The sequence below is a fragment of the Populus nigra genome, chromosome 1, assembly GCF_951802175.1.
Source record: "Populus nigra chromosome 1, ddPopNigr1.1, whole genome shotgun sequence".
NCBI classification, from domain to species: domain Eukaryota; kingdom Viridiplantae; phylum Streptophyta; class Magnoliopsida; order Malpighiales; family Salicaceae; genus Populus; species Populus nigra.
Window position 1 is genome coordinate 28,956,688 of NC_084852.1, and position 27,999 is coordinate 28,984,686.

At 37.9% G+C, this 27,999-nt stretch overlaps 1 pseudogene; it reads left to right on the plus strand.

The window, feature by feature from the left end:
- The first annotated feature begins 157 nt into the window (after positions 1-157).
- On the plus strand, positions 158-27,988 carry LOC133681080 (uncharacterized; annotated as a pseudogene).
- The last annotated feature ends 11 nt before the right edge of the window (positions 27,989-27,999 follow it).

Genomic DNA, 27,999 nt, shown 5'->3' on the forward strand with positions numbered 1-27,999 from the left:
CCGTTACAAACCCAGAACTGGTAGAGGGAAGACTCTCATGGCATATAAAAAACTTAGATATTTTACAATCACACCTAGACTGCAGAGGTTATTCATGTCATCAAGGACTGCTGAGCACATGACATGACACCAATCACACCATGCGGTTGATGGAGTGATGGTTCATCCTTCTAACGGTGAAGCCTGGAAACACTTTAACAGTATGCATCCTCACTTTTTAGTTGAATCAAGGAACGTGCATCTTAAGTTGTGTACAGACAGATTCAACCCATTCGGGTCATTTGCTGCTCCTTATTCTTGTTGGCTAGTCATATTAACGGTTTATAACTTACCACCGAGGATATGTATGAGGCCGGAGTTCATGTTTTTATCTATGGTCATACCAGGTCCGAGCAGTCCGAGGCAGAATATAGATGTTTGTCTTCGTCCGTTGATTGATGAGTTGACGCAGTTGTGGTCCTCTGGAGCTTTGACTTATGACATTTCGAGGAAACATAATTTTGTTATAAGAGCGACTTTGATGTGGACTATCAATGATTTCCCAGCTTATGAAATGGTTTATGGTTGGAGCATATATGGAAAGCTAGCATGTTTATACTGTATGGAGAACAACAAGACATTCACGCTAACAAACGGGGGTAAAGCTTCTTTTTTTGACTGTCACCATTGTTTCTTGCCACATAACCATAGGTACAGAAAGAACAGAAATGATTTCTTTGTTGGCAGAGTTGAAAAGGATGTTGCACCCCCGCGTCTTTCCGGTGAAGAATTGTTTGATGTTGTGTCAGAGTACGGTGACATTATGTTTGGTCTCCAATCAGGTAAGTAGAAGTTTTTTGGTTTTGGTTTGACCTATAATTGGGTGAAGCGAAGTATGTTTTGGGAGCTTCCTTATTGGAAGACTAATCTTCTCCGTCATAACCTTGACGTTATGCACATTGAAAAGAACGTGTATGAGAACATTTTCAACACCGTCATGAATGTAAGGGAAAGACAAAGGACAACATCAAGGCTAGATTGGATTTAACGTTGTTCTATAACCGTAAAAATATGGAGTTGGTTTGTGATGGGTCACGGGTCGCAAAACCAAGAGCAAGCTTCGTGCTAGAGAAAAACGCACAACTACTAGTCTACAAATGGCTTAAAAATCTGTGTTTTCCTGATGGACATGCCTCAAACATATCAAGGTTAGTTAATACAGAGGAATGCAGATTATGCAATGAAGAGTCATGACTGCCATGTGTTTATGCAAACACTCATCCCATTAGCTTTTCGTGATTTGTTGCCAAATGGGATATAGGATGCACTAACAGAGATCAGTCATTTCTTCAGAGATATATGCTCCAGCAATTTGAATGTTGATCACATTGAAATGCTTGAGAAGAATATCATCGAGACAGTATGCAAATTTGAGATGATATTCCCTCCATCATTTTTTGACTCAATGGAGCATCTACCCATACATTTACTGTTTAAGGTAAAAGTTGGAGGACCAGTTCAGTACAGATGGATGTATCCATTCGAGAGGTTAGATATTACATGAGCTATGTAATTTATAATTAAATGTTTTTATTTTTATTTTTAATGTTTTTAATTGATAATTATATATATATATATATATATATGCAGGTACTTGTTCAATCTTAAAAAAAAAAGGTTAAGAACAAGGCGCATGTTAAGGCGTCAATAAGTGAGGCCTATATTGTTGAGGAGATCTCAACATTTATCTCATACTATTTTGAACCTCATTTGAGAACGAGGATAAACCGTGTTCCATGGTATGATGGTAGTGGTGAAGTGCCTTCAAGTGGGAACTTGTCAATATTCTCCAATCCTAGACGACCCACACCTAAAAATGCCGTAAGGGGAAGATATTTGTCTGAAATAGAGTTCAGACAAGCACATAATTATATCCTATTTAACTGTGATGAGCTGAGACCTTTTATTAAGTAAGTAGATGTTCAACTTAAACTTTGTCAAAAGTGTACTATTTATGTTTTGTGATAACATACACTCATATAATTTGGAACAACTTTGCAGGCAACATCGACGATACTTACTGTCCAATAACTCACAGCTGACTGAATCTCAGATCTTTCAATTACAAGATGAACAATTTACCACATGGTTTAGAACACATGTAAGTCCTATCACAAACTCATTATCTCTTGCAATGTAATTAATTGTAGTCAATGTTACATAATATCTGTTTATTGATTATTGTTGTATTTGATTTACAAGCTAGATTTATCAAATGGGAGGTAGTGCTGCTATTTCACTGTCTTTACTATGCCTAGGCCCTAAAAGAAAAGTCAAGTGCTTAACGAGTATTTTATCAATGGATATGTCTTTCATACCAAAGAATACGAGCATGGAAGAAAGACATACAACAACGGTGTTTGTATTAAGGGATCGACTTCTAGTGAGTTTGAAGTTGACTACTACGGTAAATTGAAAGAGGTCATCGAACTGCAATATCATAGCGAGCAAAATAGAGTGTTTTTATTCAAATGCTATTGGTATGACACAACTGACAAAGGAATCAAAGTAGATCCTCACATGGTCTCATTGAAATCAACTCAAAAGCTAGACACCACAACGTAAACGACGTCTTTGTTTTCGCAAAGCAATGCCAACAAGTTTATTACACATACACCCCTTCCTTTAGAAAGGACCGATCAAGAGTTGATTGGTTATTCGTTTTAAAAACAAAACCCAAGGGTCATGTTGAGGTTGTTCGGGATGAGAACGAAGACACTAGTGTGATAGATGAAGTCTTTCAAGCTAGTGAGTTGGTTGAACCATACCGAGTTGCTCCGTCGATTGACTTAGAAGAAAATTTGAATTTTCGTGTTTTCAACGATTGTCTTGTTGATGTTGACACAGAGGAGTTGAATGTTGTTTTGAGATCTACTAGTGAAAAAAAAATGTTGTTGAAGAAGATGATAACGAAATTGAAGAGTGCGATGAAGCTGATGATAGCAATTCAATAGAGGACGAAGATGAAAATTCAGACTAACTAAACATGTTCTAAAGCCTTATTTTATAATGTAATAATTTGAAACATGAAATATTTATTCTTTTTTAATGGTCAGCCCTTGTTATTGTGTTGTGTGTGCTGTAAGATTGCAATTCAAGATTTTGTGACAGGGTTACATAAAAAAAAAAAATTACAGTTTCACCGACGGGTATACCAACGGACTATAACCCGTCGGTATTTCATAGAGTTGAAAAAAATTTACGGGATTGTGCCACTTTCACCGATGGAGTCCCCGACGGACCATACCCGTCGATATTTCACAGAGAGTTGAATAAAATTTACGGGATTGTGCCACTTTCACCGACGGAGTCACCGACGGACCATACCTGTCGGTATTTCACAGAGACTTGCAAAAAATTTATGAGATTGTGCCACAATCACCGACAGGTACACCGACGGCTTTACCGATGTACAATACCGATGGAATCACCGACGGATTTATGCACATCTCGAAGTGCACGCATGTCAGACACGTGTCCATCTACACAAATACCGACAGATCAAAAAGTCTGGCGGGATTTTTTAACTTTTTTGGAGCACATTTCAATTAATTTCTGACGGTATTACCGATGGAATTTAATGCCACCGACAACAATTAATTTCATCGGTAATACCGTCGGAAAAATTGCTATATAAAACCCCCCCTCCCCCCATTTGGTTCATTTTTTTTCTCTGGCTCCGTTTCTCTTCTTCTCCATTTCTCTTCTCCTCTTGATTTATATTTGGCTTTTGGAAGGGATTTTATTGTTTTGGTGGTAGTTTTAAAAGGTATGTATTCTTTTTTCTTTATCTTTGTATTTTTTTATTTTAATTATAATTATTGTTTTTTGGTGTTCTTTGTTTTGAGTAGATAAAATCTTAAATTCAACACACTATTAAGGTAAGCATTTTTTATTCCCAAATTTATTTTGAATTGATATAGTGTTTTTTAGTTTTGTGTATTGTTTGTTTTGTGTTTATGTTGTTTTGTATAGTGTTTTTTAGTTTTTTTCATTTTATTTATTAATTTTATGATATTATTTTTTGTATTGCTATAATTGTTATTGTTGAATTTATGTTAAAAATGTTAATAAATATATAGAATTACATTTAATTAGTTTATCTTAATTTAGGATATTATTTTTTGTATTGCTATAATTGTTATTGTTGAATTTATGTTTTAAATGTTAATTGAAATATAAAATTAAATTTAATTAGTTTATCTTAATTTAGGATATTATTGTTTGTATTGCTATAATTGTTATTGTTGAATTTATGTTTTAAATGTTAATTGAAACATAGAATTAAATTTAATTAGTTTATCTTAATTTTAGGATATTATTGTTTACATGTAATTGTTATTGCTTATTATTATATTTTTATATTTATGTGTACACGTTAATTTCTATTTTGAGGTCCATTAGGGTCGATCGTGTTAGGAATGATATTGATTTAGTTACCTTTTGCTTTTGACCATGTAATTATTTATAAATTAAGAGTCTTGTCTCCTAAAACTTGAAATGTAATATTAATTTATAAATTTGAACGTATGACTTTAATCTAATGTTTGTAACTCTAAGTATCAATTTAACAATGAATGTTCATAGTTGAAATTGATTCTTTTACTTGAATATCATTATATGACGTTATTGAATAAAATATTTTGTGTTGATGATGATGAGTTGGGTTGAGATCCAGGATGATTGGTGATTAGTACTTAAAAGTGCATTTTTATCAAGGTTTTATATCATCATTTTGCACTTGAAGTATCAATAACTCCTTAACTAAAGCATGTTTTATAATAACATATCTAATTATATAAGATACCTTTAATTTATGGTAAATGTTCATCTTAAATGCAGGCCTATCACATAAATGAAAGAATTGATTGATGAGTTGAAGTACTGAAATTGAAAGGACAAAGAGATGGCCAAACTTAGAAAAGAGATGTTGGTGCAGTCCAAACTGGAACACTGTTTGGTAATTGGGTCAAGTCTCGAGCTATAGATCTTGGATTTAGGTCCATTTTATATGGATGGAAAGATAAGACATAGGCATACAACTTGCATGTGGAGTCCAAGATTTAAAAAGGCCGTTTTCAAGTTCAAATTGTAGCAACAACGGAGAAGTCCGAATCTGTCCTGCAACCCAGACACTGTTCAGTGTTTAGCCCATATCTCGAGTTCTAGAAGTCCAAATGGCCTCATCTTTTTTTTCCTGAAAAGCTGAGACAATTGTCTAGAACCTTCATAGGAGAATCTGTTCAAATCCTGATGTTATCAATGATGTTTTTGGCAGATAAGAAGATAAGGATTGTCACCAAGTCAAGATGTGGCCACCCACTCATCAATTAGTCAACAAATCAATAGTTCCAAATTTTGGCCTATAAAAGGAAGTATTTGCCATGTATTTAGGCATCTTGGTGTTCAGATCAAGATCATGCTCTTGCTTTCTCTCTTTGTATTTTTGTAATGTTTAAGTTTTGCTTTCATTAATATCTAGTTTATGCCTTTCATTTCCTTTTCTTTACTTAGTTAACTTTTTTTCTCATTTATGTTCTTATCTTGTTTATTTATGTTTCTTTCTTTCATTATGTATAGCTAAGTTAATTATGTCAAGGTGAAAAAGGTACACTAATGGTGTAAGAATAAGTATAATATAAACTTAACATGGATCTTAATGTTGGTACTAACATGGTTTATATTTGTTATCTTGTTCACTTTTAATTCTTGCTTGTTAAATGGTTAATCTAGATTTATGTTGTATAACACTTGGTACAACAAATACTTGACACTTTCATAGCCCATACTGTATGGTATAACCGACACCTGAGCTATGAAAGGAACTTGATTTGTTGTTAACATAAGTTATAATCATGAATGCCTGACAACATTTACAAGTATTAGCATTATTCGAATAAGATAACTAATATAATCATGCTAACAATTTATAATCTGATTAGAACCTCCTTGTGTGTGGTTTCCAATTGAATAATAAGAGTTTATACTATACTTGTTTGAAATACCATTAGTGGATCCTCTAACCTTGACATTTGTTGTTATCATTGTTTAATCCTTACATTAATCTTCCATCTCAAAGTTCTCATCAACTTCTTCTTCTTCGTCATCTTTATTATTATCATTATTAATTGTATTATTGGTATTATTATTATTATTACTACTACTATTACTATTACTATTATTAGTATTACTACTACTACTACTACTACTACTACTATTATTGTTGTTGTTGTTATTGTTGTTGTTACTATTGTTGTTGTATTATTGTTGCTTATAATTTATACAATTAACCTCCATGTGGTTCGACCCCGGTCTTGCCGGGTTATTTATTACTTCGACACTCCTACACTTGGGAGAAGACATCAATCTTTTGGCCGTGTCAAGTTTTTGACGCCGTTGCCGGGGAGGTAAATTCTTGCACAAATTATAGTATTTATTTTATTTTCTCTTTTCACTTTTCTTGTATCTAACTTTGTTTATTTTTTTGTTTTGTTTTCTTCTTTTTTTATTTTCTTTTTGTCATAACCCAATTTTGGCCCTTTGACTTTTAATTTAATTTTTACAGGGTTTAAAATAAAAAATTAAAAGATCAGAGATTTATTCTGATGAAAAGTGTGATTTGTCAACTTCCGTGAAAATTAAGGACTACAATGTGCTTTCATCATTCTATCTTTATCTTCAAGATAAAGAAGCAAGCAAAATCCAGAAAAAGGCCTCAGCAACAGAGGAGGAGGGGCCGAAAATCAGAGGAGAAACAGAACCAGAGGGGAAGGCCAGGAACCAGAGAAGAAAACAGGGGGAGAACGAAACAAAAAAAACAGGTGCCGAGAACCGGAGACAAAAACGGAGAGGCAGGTAACTAAACAGGGAGAACGAACAGGAGGAAGAACACTGGAAACAGAGAATGAGTGGAAGACGAATAACACAGGGGACTGAGACAAAAAAAAAACAGAGCAGAGGTCGGGGAAGGAAGCCAGGACACAGACGAAGACGGGGAATTTTTGGGACCGAAAACCAGAGGAGAGAACTGGAGCAGAACCCATAGAAAAATCAGAAGAAGACAGGGGAAAAAGAACGAACAACAGTAAAAAAACAAAAGGGAGCATACAGCAGAGACAGAAACAGAGAAGGAGAGAAGTTAGCTTTGGCCAATCAACACATCTCCGCCATTGTCTTCGTCATCAAGCTCCAGCACCAGGCAGACATTGAGAGAGACAAGGAGAACAAGAGAAGCAAAAAAGACCAGAGGCAGGGAAAGCAAGAAAGAGGCAGGCTGATCAGCAACCGCGCGCCTTCGCCTCCAGCAGACCAGGTAAGCGGCTTCTTCTTCTTCATTTTGTTGCAGCTAATTAGCATTTACACTGTGCAAGTGAATTTTAATTCACTTGCACAGTGTAGCAACACGCGTGCGTTAACGCACGCGTGTTGCTCAGCCCAGCCAGGTCACTGGCTTAGGCCAGTGACCGGGTCGGGCTGGCTGAGTCCAGCCCACATGGGCTGAGCTGTGTCCAGCCCAAAAAAATAAAATAAAATAAAAAGCAGAAAAAATAAAAATAAAAAATGTGTATGCATGAATAAAAATAATGTAAATTTATTGGTTTATTCACTGACGCCAGAGTCAGGAATAAAAATACCGGTTTAAATTTATATTATTTTTATTCGTTGTATTTTATTTAGCTAGAAAAAATAAAAAAAATATGTGCATGCGTAAAAATAAATTTATTTTTATTTATTCACTGACGCCAGAGTCGGGAATAAAAAAAATATTGATTTAAATTTATTTTATTTTTTGTGTGATGCGTAAAAATAAATTTATTTGATTTGTTTATTCACTGACGCCAGAGTCAGGAATAAAAAAATAACTGATTTAAATTTATTTTGTTTTTATAGCTACGTGATATTTACCAACGCCAGAGTTGGAAATATCTGTAGTTAAATATTCACTGACGCCAGAGTCAGGAATATTACACGCAAAACCACCGTAGCATAAACCAACAAAACATTAGCAATTTATGACAAAGTCAGCAATGCAGCCTGCCTTAGGCAGGACGTTTAAGGGATGATAATATCTTTCCTTTTGCGTAACCAGTCTCGTACCATAGAATCTCTGTTGACCAGTTAGGGTTCCTAATGACCATAATACTAGGTGGCGACTTCTTAAAACAAACCATTCCCCATCAAAGAAGAGGATGCCAGAAATCCGTTCTTTCCAAAGATTATTTTAATTTTTAAGGCCGCCGCGATGTCGGGTGCGACAGAATGGCGACTCCACTGGGGACTAATGGACTAAGCTTTGCCTTTTGTTTGTCAATTGCTATAATGTTTGTTATGTTGTGTTTATTTGTTTTTTTTCCCTGCATTTTACTGCTTTAGCATGCATCCTTGTTTATATTGCCAGGCATCATGTTAAAAGCACACACCTTACAACCTAGGATAAGTGGGGGAGTAACAGTACCCCAATGGCTTTAGCCTGGGTAAGACTCGTGAAACCATCCAACTCTCGCTTGATTGTTTACTTGGAAGTGGTTGATATGCCAAACTGATATTACTCGGGGCTTCTATCTTCACACTACTTGTAAGCCTCATATCAACCTTTTCAAGGACGATCACTGAGCATACGAGAGACCCATTTGAAACTAGATAATGACCAACCCCTTGATGCACTCAACAATTACGATATTCCTATTAGGTTGTCATCTCGTGAAGGGCGTGCCCGCATTTCATACGCATTTTTAATTGAATCAACATTTTTGCATAAATTGCATGATTTATATTTACAGGTTGAAATATAGGTTCCCCATTGAAACCTACATATAATAATCATTTGAGAAAAAAGACAAATGAAAAACGAAGAAAGGGCCCAGTTGGAAGCCCAATATCAAAAAGAGGTGGACAATCTTAAAGAAGAAGTCGCAAGGCTTACTAGTCTACTCGAGCAAGCCTTAAGAGATAAATCCGGAAAAACAACACTTACAGCTCAGCCTGAACCTATGCTCGTGAATCCTTTCAATCCACAGAATCTTGGGACAAATGGGTTGTCATCTGATTTTCAACAAGCCATGCATTTTCAACCATCATCCCCCACAAGAATGTCGTTTACCATTGATTCTACCGAGAAGGAATATCAGAAAGGCAAGATGGTAAAAGAAGATGATCTGAACAAATTCATTGCCCTAGAGCAAAAGATGAGGGCATTTGAGGGAATTCACCTATATGATCCTATAAAGGCTGTTGAGATGTGTTTGGTGCCCAACGTTGTCATTCCCAAAAATTTTAGAGTGCCTGAATTTGTTAAATATACGGGAACTCAATGCCCCATAACTCATCTCAAAGCATACTACAACAAAATGGCTGAGGTGGTTGATGATGAGAAACTACTGATTCATTTCTTTCAAGACAGTCTGAGTAATGTTGCCCTCACTTGGTATATGCGGTTAGACAATACCAAGGTTAAAAAATGAAAGGATTTAGTGGATGCCTTTATGAGGCAATATAAGTTCAATATAGACGTAGGCTCTGATCGGTTAAACTTGCAAGCTATGGAGAAGGACAACAAGGAGTCCATAAGGGAATACGCCCGGAGATGGAGTGAGGTAGCTGCACAAGTTAATCCTCCCATGTTGGAAAAGGAGATGATCAGTTTATTTTCCAACACCTTTAAAGCTCCGTACTTTGAATACTTGGTTAGAAGCTTTGCACAATATTTCACTGACCTGGTTGTTGTAGCTGAGAGGATTGAACAAGCCATTAGGTTAGGTAAGATTGCTAACCCAATTAAGAAGAACGGTTTCGATGAAAAAGGAAAGGACACTGAAGGTGGTTGCTTAGACACTTATTGTTCCTATAGCTAATTGCTTCACACCAATTTTTAGAAATCAACTATCTTGAAGATAAAGCTATGGTGATATTATTGACTGTTGAAGAGATGCCCTTGTCAAGGAGAATGAATGATTCCAGAAATTCTAATCAATGATTGTTAAATGTTTAGCCCCTTTATATGCTATCATGCCAGTATTCATAGCCCAAGATGTTGTCATGAGTTCTTTCTTGTTGAACTTATTTTCCAAAGTTTCAATGAAAATAATGAGTTTGTCATTCAATCGTGTGTACGATTAGCATTATTCATTTTTCTGAAGAGTTTTCTTATAAAGACTCACAAACACATCTTTGAAGCCTTGTGCGATCTCATAGACGCAATTCATCTCTGTTACCAAAAATCAGTTTCCCTATTAGAGTTTTGAAAAAATTGATCTTGCATTTTGATTGCGAAAATAACTTGATGTTTATTCAAAAACCATATTTTTAACATTCTACGTGTGAATCAAGCAACTCCATTAATGAGGTGACTAAATTATAAACCAAAAAAAAAAAGAAAAAAAGAAAAAAGAAATAAATAAACACCCTTACCCCACGACTCTTGAATCATGTGTTTTTAAATGTATGAATAATGGTATGTAGTGAACTTGTTGCTCATGACCCTTGAAATGCATCTTTGCAAAGACCAAACCATCACACTCGTTGAGGTCAAAGTTTATTGATCTTAACTGCTTGCGCTTGAAATGAGGAAAGGACATCTTTGTTATTCCTTTCACATTCTGAAATAAGTATATCCCTTGCGATCCCTTTTTGAGCCTGAATAATTTTTCTTTCATGAAAAAATCCCGACTAGGATCACACCCCACACTGGGGGCAAGTGAAATTTCAATGATCAAGAAAGATAATAAAGCCGTGAGAAAGCCAAAAGGCAAAAGAGCCCAAGAAACTCAAATGCTAGGGGGTGTTGTAACCCTTTTTTGGGTCCCCAAATAAATGAAATAAAATAAATAGCCAAAGGAGGTTAGAAAAATAACAGGAGGCAGAAGCGCTCAGCAAATGGTCAGAAAAATCAGTCAAGGAGGTTAAAAATACAAAGATTGGATTTTTGACAGTATATTCTTGAAGGATGAGAGCCCTGTTGAGAAGGAAAATTTGAATTGGAGGAGAAAAGCCCAAATTTGGATGTTTTTGGATTTAATTGGATTTTTTAAATGATTTTATAGGGGATTTGATTGCAAGAAAAATTGATTTTTAAGTCAATTTGGGCTTTAATTGGAAGAAATTTAAGTTCTGGGGCCAAAATATATTTTTTAGGAATTTATTAAGTCAAATCAGGGGCTTAATTGCATAAATATTGAAGTTTAAGGGCCAATTAGGGACTTAATTGAAGAAATCCGAAACCAGGGACCAAATTGAAGAAGGCGCGTAAGTATAGGGGCTGGAATTATTTGATTCAGGGGCCTAATTGAAGAAATTGGAAGTTATTTGATCAATTAAGGGCTCAATTGCATAATTCAGAGGCCAAGGACCAAAGTGAAAAACGCGGCCAAATATAGGGACGGGGTTCGAATTCGGCAGGGATGCAATTGAAGGGACAAAAGATGATTGAGGGCTGATTTGGACTTTGGCGCGTTCTGGCGCCACATTTAAATGAAACGGCGCGTTTTATCCAAAACGACGCCGTTTCATCCATTCAAAAAAAAAAAAAAAAAAAGGGGAAAGAGCAGAACGGTGTCGTTTTGAACGACACTGTTCATCTTTCTTCTTCCCCCCCGAACAGGCAGCGGGGAAGAAGGAAAAAATGTTGCTTTTTTTTGAATTTTTTTGGCCGGCCCCTCTCTCTCTCGCCTAGAGCCCACCGACCGAACACAATGGCCGACCACCCACCGCGCACCACTCGCCGAACCTCGGCAACCGCGCCCATGGCCGACCAGCCGGCTGCCCCCCCCCCATGTGAGCTGTAAAAAGCCATGCCCTTGGCTCTATAAATGGGAGCCAAGGACGCTGAACCGAGGGAGAGGGAGAAAAAACCAAAAGAGGGAGAAGAGACCCGAAAGAGGGAGAAAGAAAAAACAGAGGGGAAGAAGAACAAAAAAAAAACAGAGGAAAGAAAAACAGAGGAGAAGAAAAAAGGCAGAAAAAAAAAAAAAGAAGCAGGAGAAGGAGAGGCTGAAAGGGAAGGGAAGAGAGAAGAAGAAGGAGAGAGAAGGAAGGGAGGAACGAACCAAAAAGAAGAGAAGAGGAAACGGACCGAACCGTTGGAAACAGCCGCAGCGCCGCCTGGAGCCGCCGTCCGTGAGCCACGACACCGCCACCGGCCTCCGCTACAGCACCGCCAGAAACGCAGCAAGCCGCCGCCTGCTCCGCGCCGGGTAATTTTTCTTCTCCTCCGTTGTTGCATTTGGTGTTGTTTCCTGCATGCAGAACGAATAACGTTCTGCATGCAGGAGGGTGGGGGGAAAATAATTCCCCCCCCCCGCCAGCTTTGTTGCTGGGCCAGGCTGGTCCTGGCCCAGCCTAATCTTCTGGGCCGGGTCCGGCCCAGAAGAAAGTAATAGTTTTTTTGGGCCGAAATCGGCCCAGTAAATTTTGGGCCGAAATCGGCCCAACACTTGGGGCTGAGACCGGCCCAACCCAGTTAGTTGGGCCGGCCCAGCCCGATTTAATATTATATATTATATATATTTTTGTTTTATATATATATATATATATATAAATTTAAGAAAATTCTGTAAAAATTATTTTAAAAAAAAATATATGTTTTTTTGGTAATTTTATTATTGTATTTTGATCAATTTTGGTTTGTATTTTTATGTTATAGAAATACAAAATTCGGTTTTAAAATACCCGGTTTTCGTCAAAACATCAAAGATTTTCAAAATAAAAATGTCTTTTGCTTTCAAAAATTTCCTAAATATCTTTAAAAATATTTGTGATTTTTCTACATATTTTCACCAAAATGGATTAATATTTGGTTGTACTTTTGTACCGTAAGAATACAAACCCGGTATTAAAGTACCCGATTTGCGTCAAAACAAAAAATATATACATAATTAAAAAATGTTTTGTTTTAAAATACGGCCTAGTCTCTCCAATATATATATATATAAATATTACAACATCATATTTTTCATACAACAAAGAAAATTTCAAAACGATATATGTATTAGCATGCATTTTGGCTTTAATAACCAGTTTATTCAAGCCATGAGAACTAGGCCAATATTTCAAAAATTCTAAAAAAACTTTTTGTTTTATTTTTTAGATATGGGATTATGAATTTATACACAAAACTTTTTCCTGATATTAAATATTTTTTTTTTTTGTCATAGACATTAGCACGGTTAGGTTTTACCCGATAAGATAAGGACCTCCTTATTGAGGAGGACTTTTCTTGAACCATAGATGGACCAACAACTAGGAAACACAACGGGACCTTGATTTTATCAGACAAACGAACAAAGCAGCTTACCCTAGGTAGGGCGTATTTGGGGTGCTAATACCTTCCCTTTACGCAACCAGTCCCCGTGCCCGATCTCTGAGACCAGTTAGGGTTCCTAGTGACCAAAATACTAGGTGGCGACTCCCACACCATTTTTTTTATTGCTAAGAGACAAAGAACTCCTTGTCTCTCCATATTTACCAGATAGATATATCCCCCCATACACACACCCCTGAGGGTGGACGATCGCCGCGACGTCGCGCACCCCGCGACAGAATGGCGACTCCACTGGGGACCTTGTGGACTAAGCTTTGTTTTTGTCTGATTTGTTTTTGTTTTCGTGTGTTTATTGTTAATATGCCTTTCCTTTTGTTATCTGCTTATATGCTTTAAATATTTTTACACATTGTTCATGCATTTGTATAGAACTGTCTCATACATCTTATAGAACTGTTACATGCCTTACATACTTTGATTATTGAGAGCACACACAAACTTTAAAGTTAAGTGGGGGACTAGCAGCTTACCTTACGACTGTTAGTCAAGGTTTAAGTTTGTGTAAACCCCAACTCTTCGCTGAGTGCTTAGACTGGTAATAGTTGGTACATGTGCCATCTCATTGCCTACAAGCCCCCATATTGCCTCCACGAGGGCAATCACTGGGACAGCAAGAGACCCTTTTAGAGACTGAATAGCCAACCTACCCTCGTCAAGCATAAAAGAATTAGAACCGGCTATAGGGTGTATGCTCCACAAAATATTTTTGCATAAGACAAAACCTAACCATAAGGCATTTGGTTTTCAGGTCTTTTCAGCTCACATCATATATGCATCATGCATTGTTCTTTATCATACATTCATTTACATTTTTCCACGCACGCCAGATCGTGAAACATAGGTCCCACATCCAAAGTCCACCACACCCGGTCTAGATCAAGAATGGAGAACGAAGAAAGAGCTCACTTAGAGTCACATTATCAGACCGAGTTGGAGTCCGTAAAAAATGAAGTTTCTCGGCTAACCGACTTACTCGAGCAGCTTTTAAGAGCTAAGAAGGGGGAGGGAACATCAGCACAACATGAAGGAGCGCCAGTAGCTCACATCCCTCAAGCATCTCAAAACCAGGGGGCAAACTCGGCCAATGAACAACATTTTGTGCCTATCACCCCTATCCAGCCAACTCACGCTCCAATCACTGTGGACTTAACAGCGGAGGGAATCCCGGATAATAGGTCTCCTAGTTTGATGGACCAAGACAAGCTGTTTGCTTTGGAAGAAAGATTAAGGGCAGTTGAGGGTAATGACTGGTTTGACCCTATACGAGCATCCGAAGTATGTTTGGTACCAAACATTGCGGTGCCAAAAGATTTCCGGATACCAGAATTCATTAAGTATACCGGTTTGGAATGCCCAAACACTCACCTTCGATCCTACTGCAACAAAATGGCGGAAGTAATCCATAACGATAAATTGCTAATCTATTTCTTTCAAGATAGCCTAACAGGATCCGCTTTGAGCTGGTACATGAGGTTAGACAGTGTCAGGATCAGGAGCTGGAGAGACTTGATGGAGGCTTTCCTTAAGCAGTACAAGTTTAACATGGAAATCGCTCCTGATCGAACAAGTCTAATGTCAATGGAGAAAAGGAGCCAAGAGTCGGTAAGGGCCTATGCGCAAAGGTGGAGGGATGAGGCAATGCATGTCCAACCCCCTTTGATAGAAACGGAGATGGTGACCTTGTTTGCCAATACCTTTAAAACACCATATTATGAGCACCTAATGGGTAGCTCATCTCAGCATTTCTACGATGCGGTACGCATAGCTGAAAGAATAGAGCAAGGGATTAAAGCTGGACGTATAGTTGAGCCATTGGAGGCGAAGGGTTTTATTGGAAGAAAAATGGAAGGTCACATTTACGACTTTGAAGGTGGGTCCAAGGGCAATATAGTGGATTCACTCAACCCACAAATACCTACCTCTCATGTTGCCCACATAAACTTTAACAAACCATTTTCCTCTAATCGAGCAAATAACCAGTCAAACAACCAAAACAACTACCAAAGACCAAATACAAGGTACATTGCAGAACAACTACCGCCATTACCCATGCCTTTGAAGGAAATGTATGCCAAACTACTGAGCATTGGACAAATAGCTCCTATCCCTACATTACCACTACAACCACCATTCCCCATCTGGTATAAGCCCGAGTTGACTTGCGAGTACCATGCTGGTATTCCCGGACATTGTCTTGAAACGTGCTACGCTTTCAAGAACATGTTGTTGAAGCTCATCAAGGTAGGATGGGTGTCGTTTGAAGACACACCCAATATCAATTCAAATCCATTGCCTGGTCATGACAAAAGTAATAGGGGATAAAGGGTTGGAAAACCTTGGTCAAGAATCGTCAATAATGAAGAAGGCGAGATCGAAGGAGAAGACAAGGAAACGCAAGTGGGGAAGGAAGATGAAGCATTGCCTCGGTTGACTTTCCAGAACGGGTTGACCCAAGAACTTCTCGTAGTTTTCAAAATGTAAAACAACTTTATTTGCCTTAGCATGTTTTTGTCATTTGCTTTTGTCATTGCTTTTATTTTCTCTATTTAGCAATCAGGACTCATGTTTTCAGCCAGATTTTATGTTTGTCTTTGAGCCTACCTTTTTTAATAAATGATGAGATTATGCACTTTTTGAACAAGTTTGAGTGGTTATATCATAAAATGGTTTAATATGAAATTTAAGAAAAGCTAACCCTAAAGTACATCCCTACCTCTGATAGCGTAATGAATGGATAAATGATTAAGTGGTCACTTTATAATCATCTGTAATTGTCTTTACCAACCATAACAATGTGCATTTTGGAAAAAAAAAAATCATCATTATCCCTTCACGCACTAAAAAAGTTTATCATTGGCTGAATGAATAAAAGCCCAGACTAGGATCACACCCCTACACTGGGGGCAAAACGAGTTGTTTTTTTGAAAAGTTTTACGTGTTTAAAATTGGTGGGAAGCCCATAGTTTTGAAAATCAAGCTAAAGCATTTGACAAAAGCATGACAAAGAGGCAAATACAAGTCATACATTTTGAGAAAAGGACTACTTGAAGAAAGTCAAAGACTTCTTCTCCAAGAATATGATAGGCAACACGAGAGATGAATTCAACATACGACTTCAAAAGTAAAGTTCATGTTAAGATGGAGTCTCATGAACTAGAAGAAGAGGATGGGGCCTATGTTTCAAAACCAGGTACGAATGCATGCATTGCATCTAATCATAAATCATTGCATGTATGTTTTTTTGGATCGTTACAGAAGGAGATCTTAGCGCATTCCAACAAGATTATGGACGAAGAAAGAATCATTGAGTTGATTCTAGAACAACAAGAAGATAAGATAATGGTTTTCAAACCATGCCAGCAGGAAGAACGACATCGATAGCATTCGGTAAAAAGGAATCGCCAAATGGGATTCCAAGTTGTTAAGATCGCCAGAAGGGATCTCGTATTTCGATGGAGGTCGCCAGAAGGGACCTTAAATTTCAGCTTTTGTATAAAAGGAATCGCTAGATGGGATTCCAAGTTGTTTGGATAAAGGAGATCGCAAGAAGGGATCTTGTATTTCGATGAAGGTCGCCAGAAGGAACTTCATGTTTTAGCTGAGGTAAAAGGAATTGCCCGATGGGATTTCAAGTTATTTGAGATCACCAGAAAGGATCTCGTACTTCGACATTCATCAAGGAAGGTCGCTAGAAGGGACCTCGTATTGAAACTATTTCTTAGAAAAGCATGGAGTTTACTAAGAATTCTTCCCCTTGGGTAGGTCACCCATACAATGAGACCATCATTTTTCTTGGGTTCGTCACCCATACAATAAGACCATCATTTTTCTTGGGTTCGTCACCCATACAATGAGACCATCATTTTTCTTGGGTAGGTCACCCATACAATGAGACCATTATTTTTCTTGGGTAGGTCACCCATACAATGAGACCATCATTTTTCTTGGGTTCGTCACCCATACAATGAGACCATCATTTTTCTTGGGTAGGTCACCCATACAATGAGACCATTATTTTTCTTGGGTAGGTCACCCATACAATGAGACCATCATTTTTCTTGGGTTCGTCACCCATACAATGAGACCATCATTTTTCTTGGGTTCGTCACCCATACAATGAGACCATCATTTTCTTGGGTTCGTCACCCATACAATGAGACCATCATTTTTCTTGGGTAGGTCACCCATACAATGAGACCATCATTTTTTTACCTGAGTAGGTCACCCATAATAATGAGACCACTCTTTCCTTTTCCCATTCGGGCAGGTCACCCGTCATAATGAGACCACATACGTGTTTTTGTATTTGGTTATGGGTAAAGGAATCGCCAGATGAGATTCCAAGTTTTTAGGGTTAAAGGAGATCACCAGAAGGGATCTCGAGATGACTAAATTTTGATCATAGTTTTTGGGTTAAGGAGGTTTGTTGTAAGGACAAAGTTTCAGAGCAATCGAGCTCCGGCTAAATCAGTTTCGGGAGCTCAGTTTTGGTTTATCTTTATAAAACTTACTGCGCAGAACCTCTGCTCCATAAGCTTTATAAAGAGGGGGCATCTGTTGTAACCCTTTTTTGGGTCCCCAAATAAATGAAATAAAATAAATAGCCAAAGGAGGTTAGAAAAATAACAGGAGGCAGAAGCGCTCAGCAAATGGTCAGAAAAATCAGTCAAGGAGGTTAAAAATACAAAGATTGGATTTTTGACAGTATATTCTTGAAGGATGAGAGCCCTGTTGAGAAGGAAAATTTGAATTGGAGGAGAAAAGCCCAAATTTGGATGTTTTTGGATTTAATTGGATTTTTTAAATGATTTTATAGGGGATTTGATTGCAAGAAAAATTGATTTTTAAGTCAATTTGGGCTTTAATTGGAAGAAATTTAAGTTCTGGGGCCAAAATATATTTTTTAGGAATTTATTAAGTCAAATCAGGGGCTTAATTGCATAAATATTGAAGTTTAAGGGCCAATTAGGGACTTAATTGAAGAAATCCGAAACCAGGGACCAAATTGAAGAAGGCGCGTAAGTATAGGGGCTGGAATTATTTGATTCAGGGGCCTAATTGAAGAAATTGGAAGTTATTTGATCAATTAAGGGCTCAATTGCATAATTCAGAGGCCAAGGACCAAAGTGAAAAACGCGGCCAAATATAGGGACGGGGTTCGAATTCGGCAGGGATGCAATTGAAGGGACAAAAGATGATTGAGGGCTGATTTGGACTTTGGCGCGTTCTGGCGCCACATTTAAATGAAACGGCGCGTTTTATCCAAAACGACGCCGTTTCATCCATTCAAAAAAAAAAAAAAAAAAAAGGGGAAAGAGCAGAACGGTGTCGTTTTGAACGACACTGTTCATCTTTCTTCTTCCCCCCCGAACAGGCAGCGGGGAAGAAGGAAAAAATGTTGCTTTTTTTTGAATTTTTTTGGCCGGCCCCTCTCTCTCTCGCCTAGAGCCCACCGACCGAACACAATGGCCGACCACCCACCGCGCACCACTCGCCGAACCTCGGCAACCGCGCCCATGGCCGACCAGCCGGCTGCCCCCCCCCCATGTGAGCTGTAAAAAGCCATGCCCTTGGCTCTATAAATGGGAGCCAAGGACGCTGAACCGAGGGAGAGGGAGAAAAAACCAAAAGAGGGAGAAGAGACCCGAAAGAGGGAGAAAGAAAAAACAGAGGGGAAGAAGAACAAAAAAAAAACAGAGGAAAGAAAAACAGAGGAGAAGAAAAAAGGCAGAAAAAAAAAAAGAAGCAGGAGAAGGAGAGGCTGAAAGGGAAGGGAAGAGAGAAGAAGAAGGAGAGAGAAGGAAGGGAGGAACGAACCAAAAAGAAGAGAAGAGGAAACGGACCGAACCGTTGGAAACAGCCGCAGCGCCGCCTGGAGCCGCCGTCCGTGAGCCACGACACCGCCACCGGCCTCCGCTACAGCACCGCCAGAAACGCAGCAAGCCGCCGCCTGCTCCGCGCCGGGTAATTTTTCTTCTCCTCCGTTGTTGCATTTGGTGTTGTTTCCTGCATGCAGAACGAATAACGTTCTGCATGCAGGAGGGTGGGGGGAAAATAATTCCCCCCCCCCGCCAGCTTTGTTGCTGGGCCAGGCTGGTCCTGGCCCAGCCTAATCTTCTGGGCCGGGTCCGGCCCAGAAGAAAGTAATAGTTTTTTTGGGCCGAAATCAGCCCAGTAAATTTTGGGCCGAAATCGGCCCAACACTTGGGGCTGAGACCGGCCCAACCCAGTTAGTTGGGCCGGCCCAGCCCGATTTAATATTATATATTATATATATTTTTGTTTTATATATATATATATATATATATATATATATAAATTTAAGAAAATTCTGTAAAAATTATTTAAAAAAAAAATATATGTTTTTTTGGTAATTTTATTATTGTATTTTGATCAATTTTGGTTTGTATTTTTATGTTATAGAAATACAAAATTCGGTTTTAAAATACCCGGTTTTCGTCAAAACATCAAAGATTTTCAAAATAAAAATGTCTTTTGCTTTCAAAAATTTCCTAAATATCTTTAAAAATATTTGTGATTTTTCTACATATTTTCACCAAAATGGATTAATATTTGGTTGTACTTTTGTACCGTAAGAATACAAACCCGGTATTAAAGTACCCGATTTGCGTCAAAACAAAAAATATATACATAATTAAAAAATGTTTTGTTTTAAAATACGGCCTAGTCTCTCCAATATATATATATATAAATATTACAACATCATATTTTTCATACAACAAAGAAAATTTCAAAACGATATATGTATTAGCATGCATTTTGGCTTTAATAACCAGTTTATTCAAGCCATGAGAACTAGGCCAATATTTCAAAAATTCTAAAAAAACTTTTTGTTTTATTTTTTAGATATGGGATTATGAATTTATACACAAAACTTTTTCCTGATATTAAATATTTTTTTTTTTTGTCATAGACATTAGCACGGTTAGGTTTTACCCGATAAGATAAGGACCTCCTTATTGAGGAGGACTTTTCTTGAACCATAGATGGACCAACAACTAGGAAACACAACGGGACCTTGATTTTATCAGACAAACGAACAAAGCAGCTTACCCTAGGTAGGGCGTATTTGGGGTGCTAATACCTTCCCTTTACGCAACCAGTCCCCGTGCCCGATCTCTGAGACCAGTTAGGGTTCCTAGTGACCAAAATACTAGGTGGCGACTCCCACACCATTTTTTTTATTGCTAAGAGACAAAGAACTCCTTGTCTCTCCATATTTACCAGATAGATATATCCCCCCATACACACACCCCTGAGGGTGGACGATCGCCGCGACGTCGCGCACCCCGCGACAGGGGGCATGCCCAAATCACAAGAAAAAGGTGATAACCAAGATAAAGTGAGTATGCTCTAGCAAAGCAATGAAAAAGAAAAAAAAAGAAAAAAAGAGGGCAAATCAAAGAAGAGCGGCAAAAGAAAATATGAATGACGTCAAAAGTCAAACTATTGATCGTGATCTTCAGTCTTTGAAACCCTGAAATACTCTTTGAGCCTTATGAATCCTTTTCTTTCATAGCCAAAAACCACAGCCTACGTTACGTGCCTACAGAAGTCCTTTCTAATCAAGCAAGCAAGCAACCTAGAACAATAAACAATGCTCTCAAAATGCAAAGAATACTTTTTTCATAAGATTCATGACATCAAGAATAAACTACTCATTATTATTCATGCTGATAAAAATAAATGTTAAAAAAAAGAGACAAGTTTTTCTCATACAAAACCTCGAGCTCTTTCTCGAGCCTTCCACTTTGAAAACCTATAAAAACAAAAGGTCATCTCATGACGTATTTTCATCAAAGATCTCATTGCCAAACACAAGAGCAAATAATCTCTTTTCCAAGAAAGAAAATAACCAAGGAGTTGCAAGATTTCAAAAGTAAATTGTTTTAGACTCACATCGAAATAATTTTTTTGTTTTCAAAATGCAAGATCAAGATTTCAAGATTCATTCTAAACCCATATTCCTTCACCAAACTGAAAAGGAGAGAAATGAGAGAATGGTCTCTTAAAACCATTATTTGTCTAAGTCGCTAACAGGGCACACTTGGGGGCAATGACCAGTACAAGGAGGCAATATTATGCTTAAGAAAAATCTATCGGTTCTAAAAAAAAGGAACATTTCCTACAACAAGATATGGGGGCATTTTGGTTTACGAAAGACAGTTTGATCCTTTCAGCAAGTGACACCAAATATTTTTATCAGTGAGACGAGGAGTAATGAATGATCCCCTCAAACTATTTGACGAGACAGAAAATCTCTAGCAAGCAAGTGGGTCACGATGGGCACCACAAAGGCTGAGTTGTGCAAACAAATCTGGAAAAAGTCTTATATGGGCTAACTCGAGTGGGCTAGAAAGCCAAACGACAAAGATGAATCAAGTCAGATAGCAAGATCTCACAAACCAAGCAACGAGAAGACTAAGAAGAAATGGGGGGCCTATATTTCAAATCAAGTAAAGATGCATGCATATCATTTAAACTTTGAGACATTGGACAATGAGTTTCGCAAATTTTATTAGAGAAAATTCTAACGGAATCCATCAAGCGGAAGGCCAACTTGAAATGGCGAACATTGAAATTGCTTTTGAAAAATTTTCACTTTTGAGAATTTTTCAACCTGGGCAGGCCGCCCATGAGAATTAGGCCACCTGAAAAATCTCTTTATTTTTCCACCACCTTTTAGTTTCCACTCCTGAGGTAGTGCATTTCCTATCCTACCTCCTTTTGAGTTCTTTTCGAGCGCGCCTTCGAGCCCTCGACCATCATAGGTAGTGCATTTCCTATCCTACCTCCATTCGAGCGCGCCTTCGAGCCCTCGTCTTATTTCTTTTCGAGCGCGCCTTCGAGCCCTCGACCATCAAAGGTAGTGCATTTCCTATCCTACCTCCATTCAAGCGCGCCTTCGAGCCCTCGCCTTATTTCTTTTCGAGCCCGCCTTTGAGCCCTCGACCATCAAAGGTAATGCATTTCCTATCCTACCTCAATTCGAACGCGCCTTCGAACCCTCACCTTATTTATTTTCGAGCGCGCCTTCGAGCCCTCGACCATCAAAGGTAGTGCATTTCCTATCCTACCTTCTTTTGAGGGCGCCTTCAAGCCCTCATTTCCCTCGAGCTTCCATCTATTGAATAATGCGCCTTCGAGCCCTATCATGTCTTAAAAAAAAAATCCTCGTATTTTTCCACTGGGCAGGTAACCCATTACAATGTGACCAATTGGGCCGGTAACCCATTACAATGTGACCATCTGGGCAGGTAACCCATTTACAATGTGACCATCTGAAAAATCCTCATATTTTTCCACTGGGCAGGTAACTCATTACAATGTGACCAACTGGGCCGGTAACCCATTACAATGTGACCATCTGGGTCAGTAACCCATTAGAATATACCATCCACTGGGCAGGTAACCCATTACAATGTGACCATCTGGGTCGGTAACCCATTACAATATACCATCCTATACTGGGCAGGTAACCTTTTACAATGTGACCATCTGGGTTGGTAACCCATTACAATATATCATCCTATACTGGGCAGGTAACCCATTACAATGTGACCATTTGGGCCGGTAACCCATTACAATATACCATTCTATACTGGGCAGGTAACCCATTACAATGTGACCATCTGGGTCGGTAACCCATTACAATATACCATCACAAAAAAAAATCCTCGTATTTTTCAATCATCGGGCAGGTCGCCTGGAACAATTAGACCACTCGCGAAACCCTTTTCGCATTTTATTCTTTATCAGGCAGGTCGCCTGGAACAATTAGACCATTTAAAAAAAAAAGCAAAAAAATCAATCAAAACAAAAGAGAAGAAAAAAATAGGAGGAAAAGAGGAAGGGCTTTCACAATTATTCTTCTTTACAAAACTTACTATACAAAGTCAAAAGAAAATAAATTTTCTAATGCATTTGCACCGTAAGCATTGTAAAAAGGGAGCAACTGTCATAACCCAATTTTGGCCCTTTGACTTTTAATTTAATTTTTACAGGGTTTAAAATGAAAAATTAAAAGATCAGAGATTTATTCTGATGAAAAGTGTGATTTGTCAACTTCCGTGAAAATTAAGGACTACAATGTGCTTTCATCATTCTATCTTTATCTTCAAGATAATCCCTATCTTCAAGACAATCTTTATCTTCGACATAATCCCTGTCTTTAAGATAATGATAGTTATCCGCTTTTAAATTTGATTCTTAATCAAATTCAAACTTAAAAAAAGAGAATGAGTTTGATTGAAACTTGGTTTCTCACAAGCGAAGGGACTCTGACACTATAAATACAAATCTCATGGTAAAAAAAAAGAGGAGGAGAATGAACCAAAAAATTAACCCAAAAACAGAGAAAATTGAACAAAAAACCGGGAATAAAGAAGCAAGCAAAACCCAGAAAAAGGCCTCAGCAACAGAGGAGGAGGGGCCGAAAATCAGAGGAGGAAACAGAACCAGAGGGGAAGGCCAGGAACCAGAGAAGAAAACAGGGGGAGAACGAAACAAAAAAAACAGGTGCCGAGAACCGGAGACAAAAACGGAGAGGCAGGTAACTAAACAGGGAGAACGAACAGGAGGAAGAACACTGGAAACAGAGAACGAGTGGAAGACGAATAACACAGGGGACTGAAACAAAAAAAAAACAGAGCAGAGGCCGGGGAAGGAAGCCAGGACACAGACGAAGACGGGGAATTTTTGGGACCGAAAACCAGAGGAGAGAACTGGAGCAGAACCCATAGAAAAACCAGAAAAAGACAGGGGAAAAAGAACGAACAGCAGTAAAAAAACAAAAGGGAGCATACAGTAGAGACAGAAACAGAGAAGGAGAGAAGTTAGCTTTGGCCAATCAACACATCTCCGCCATTGTCTTCGTCATCAAGCTCCAGCACCAGGCAGACATTGAGAGAGACAAGGAGAACAAGAGAAGCAAAAAAGACCAGAGGCAGGGAAAGCAAGAAAGAGGCAGGCTGATCAGCAACCGCGCGCCTTCGCCTCCAGCAGACCAGGTAAGCGGCTTCTTCTTCTTCATTTTGTTGCAGCTAATTAGCATTTACACTGTGCAAGTGAATTTTAATTCACTTGCACAGTGTAGCAACACGCGTGCGTTAACGCACGCGTGTTGCTCAGCCCAGCCAGGTCACTGGCTTGGGCCAGTGACTAGGCCGGGCTGGCTGAGTCCAGCCCACATGGGCTGAGCTGGGCCCAGCCCAAAAAAAATAAAAAAATAAAAAGCAGAAAAAATAAAAAAAAAAAATGTGTATGCATGAATAAAAATAATGTAAATTTATTGGTTTATTCACTGACGCCAGAGTCAGGAATAAAAATACCGGTTTAAATTTATATTATTTTTATTCGTTGTATTTTATTTAGCTAGAAAAAATAAAAAAAATATGTGCATGCGTAAAAATAAATTTATTTTTATTTATTCACTGACGCCAGAGTCGGGAATAAAAAAATATTGATTTAAATTTATTTTATTTTTTGTGTGATGCGTAAAAATAAATTTATTTGATTTATTTATTCATTGACGCCAGAGTCAGGAATAAAAAAATAACTGATTTAAATTTATTTTGTTTTTATAGCTACGTGATATTTACCAACGCCAGAGTTGGAAATATCTGTAGCTAAATATTCACTGACGCCAGAGTCAGGAATATTACACGCAAAACCACCGTAGCATAAACCAACAAAACATTAGCAATTTATGACAAAGTCAGCAATGCAGCCTGCCTTAGGCAGGACGCTTAAGGGATGATAATATCTTCCCTTTTGCGTAACCAGTCTCGTACCATAGAATCTCTGTTGACCAGTTAGGGTTCCTAGTGACCATAATACTAGGTGGCGACTCCTTAAAACAAACCATTCCCCATCAAAGAAGAGGATGCCAGAAATCCATTCTTTCCAAAGATTATTTTAATTTTTAAGGCCGCCGCGATGTCGGGTGCGACACTTTTTACACGTGCATGAGAGTCTGGTCACGTACATTAAGTGGTAGACTTTGTAGGGTATCCTCATCATTTTCAGAAAACATGGCCGAAGAAGATAACCAATCGCTTCATAATGAGAATAATAAGAATATTCGGGTTAGAACACTTAGAGACCAGATGAATCTCACAAGAACAAGTGCACCCTCATGCATAGTTTTTCCTCTTGATGCATCTCATTTTAATTTTAAGACAGACATTATTCAACTTTTACCATCTTTTCATGGCTTAGATTTAGAAAATCCATACTTGCATTTAAGGGAATTTAAGGAGGTTTGCAACACGTATAATGACTCAAATTGTAGCATGAACACCATTAGATTAAAGCTTTTTCCTTTTTCATTAAAAGATAAAGCTAAAACATAACTATAAAATTTGAGACCTAGATCCATTCGTGCTTGGGATGAAATGCAACAACAATTTTTAAAGAAGTTTTTTCCATCCCATAGAACAAACTCTTTCAAAAGACAAATCATTACTTTCTCTCAAAAACCAAGAGAAACATTTTATCAATGTTGGGATACGTATCGAGACTTGCTTAATACTTGCCCTCATCACGGTTTTGAAACATGGAGATTGGTGTCATATTTTTATGAAAGGTTAACTCCTAGAGATAGGCAAATGGTTGAATTGATGTGTAATGGAACTTTTGAGGATAAAGACCCTAATGAAGCAATGGAGTACCTAGACTTGCTAGCTGAAAATGCGCAAAATTGAGACACTATAGGATCTTATGAGGCACCAAGTAAAACTCAACCTCATACATCTAGTGGAGGTATGTACAACCTTAGGAAAGATCATGACCTCCAAGCCAAGTTTGCATCTTTAGCTAAAAAAGTCGAAGCACTAGAATTGAAAAAGAGTGGTCAATTAAAATATGTTCAAGACATTGCATGTCAAATCTGTGAAACCAACGAACATTCAACCAATGACTGTCTAACCTTGCCTTCTTTTAAAGAATGTCTCCATGAACAAGCTCATGCATTAAACAGTTTCCAAAGGCCCAACCATAACCCATATTCACAAACATATAACCCTGGTTGGGGAAATCATCCAAATTTCAGTTAGAAGAGTGAGAACAATAATGCTCAAACTTCATAGCCACCATTTCAAGCACACCATATTTTCCAAAATTCTCATGGATATGCACCTCCTTATGCTCCCCCTCCTAGAAGAAATCTTGAGGAAACATTGCATGCATTTATGGAAAAGCAAGAGGCAATTAACACTCAACTTCTCAAAGCATGACAGATTTTAAAGATACTCTTGCAAAATTGACATATGCTCTCAGTTTCCAAGAGAAAGGTAAGTTTCCATCTCAACCACAACAAAATCCAAAGGGGCAATACAATGTGAATGCAAGTAGTTCTGAAAGCCAACACATGGATCAAGTCAAATCAGTCATCACTCTTTGCAGTGGTAAGGTTATTGAAAAACCCATTCTTGAACCTTGTGAGAAAGATGATGAGTCAATCTCTGAGGGTAAGGAAGGGGTTGAATCTGAATATTGTGAAGAAAAGACTAATTCCCCGCCAGTACTTCCATTTCCTCATGCCATGACCAAACAAAGGAAAGTTAATCACAACTCTGAAATCTTTAAAACCTTCAAACAGGTAAGGATCAATATACCTTTGCTGGATGCTATTAAACAGGTTCCTTCTTATGCTAAATTTTTGAAAGATCTATGCACTGTGAAGAGAAAATTAAATGTGAAAAAGAAAGTCTTTTTAGTCGAACAAGTAAGTGCCATTCTTCAGAACAATAATGCTTTGAAATATAAAGACCCTGATTGTCCTACAATTTCTTGCTTTATTGGAGAACATAAAATTGAAAGAGCCTTACTTGATCTTGGAGCTAGTGTGAATTTACTTCCATATTTATTTTTTCAAAGTCTCAATCTATGTGAGTTAAAACCAACTTCTGTAACTCTTTTACTTGCCGATAGATCTGTAAAAGTGCCTAGAGGAATAGTTGAAGATGTGTTAGTACAAGTTGATAAATTCATTTATCCTGTGGATTTTATTGTCTTGGACACACAACCTGTTGAAGCATGTAATTCATTTCCTATTATTTTATGGCGTCCATTTCTTGCAACTTCTAATGCATTGATTAATTGTAAGAATGGACTGATGAAGCTATCTTTTGGAAACATGACATTGGAGATGAATATTTTCAACATTTACAAGCAACCTGGAGATGATAATGATTTATAAGAAGTAGATTTTATTGAAGAATTGGTTTATGATCAATTTGAATCTACTTTGAGTAATACTGAGTTTGATGAATCTGGAGATTTGCAAATAATTTATTCTCAGGACGAAATCACGGATGAAAAAGGCATTGAAAATGTTGATGCGAATCTTTTGTCAAGAGTGACAACAGATTCGATATCTGACATCACACCAACCGATGATTACTTTCCTGACAAATCCTTACTTTCTCTTAGTTCAATGCCTTGGTTTTCTAAAAATATCAATTTCCTTGCCTCAGGAGATTTGCCAACTCATTGGAGCACCGAAGATAAAGGAAAGTTTTTGAACGAAGTGAGAAACTTTTATTGGGATGACCCTAACTTATTCAAACATTGTCCTGATCAAATATTTCAAAGATACATTGCAGACAATAAGGTAAGTAGTG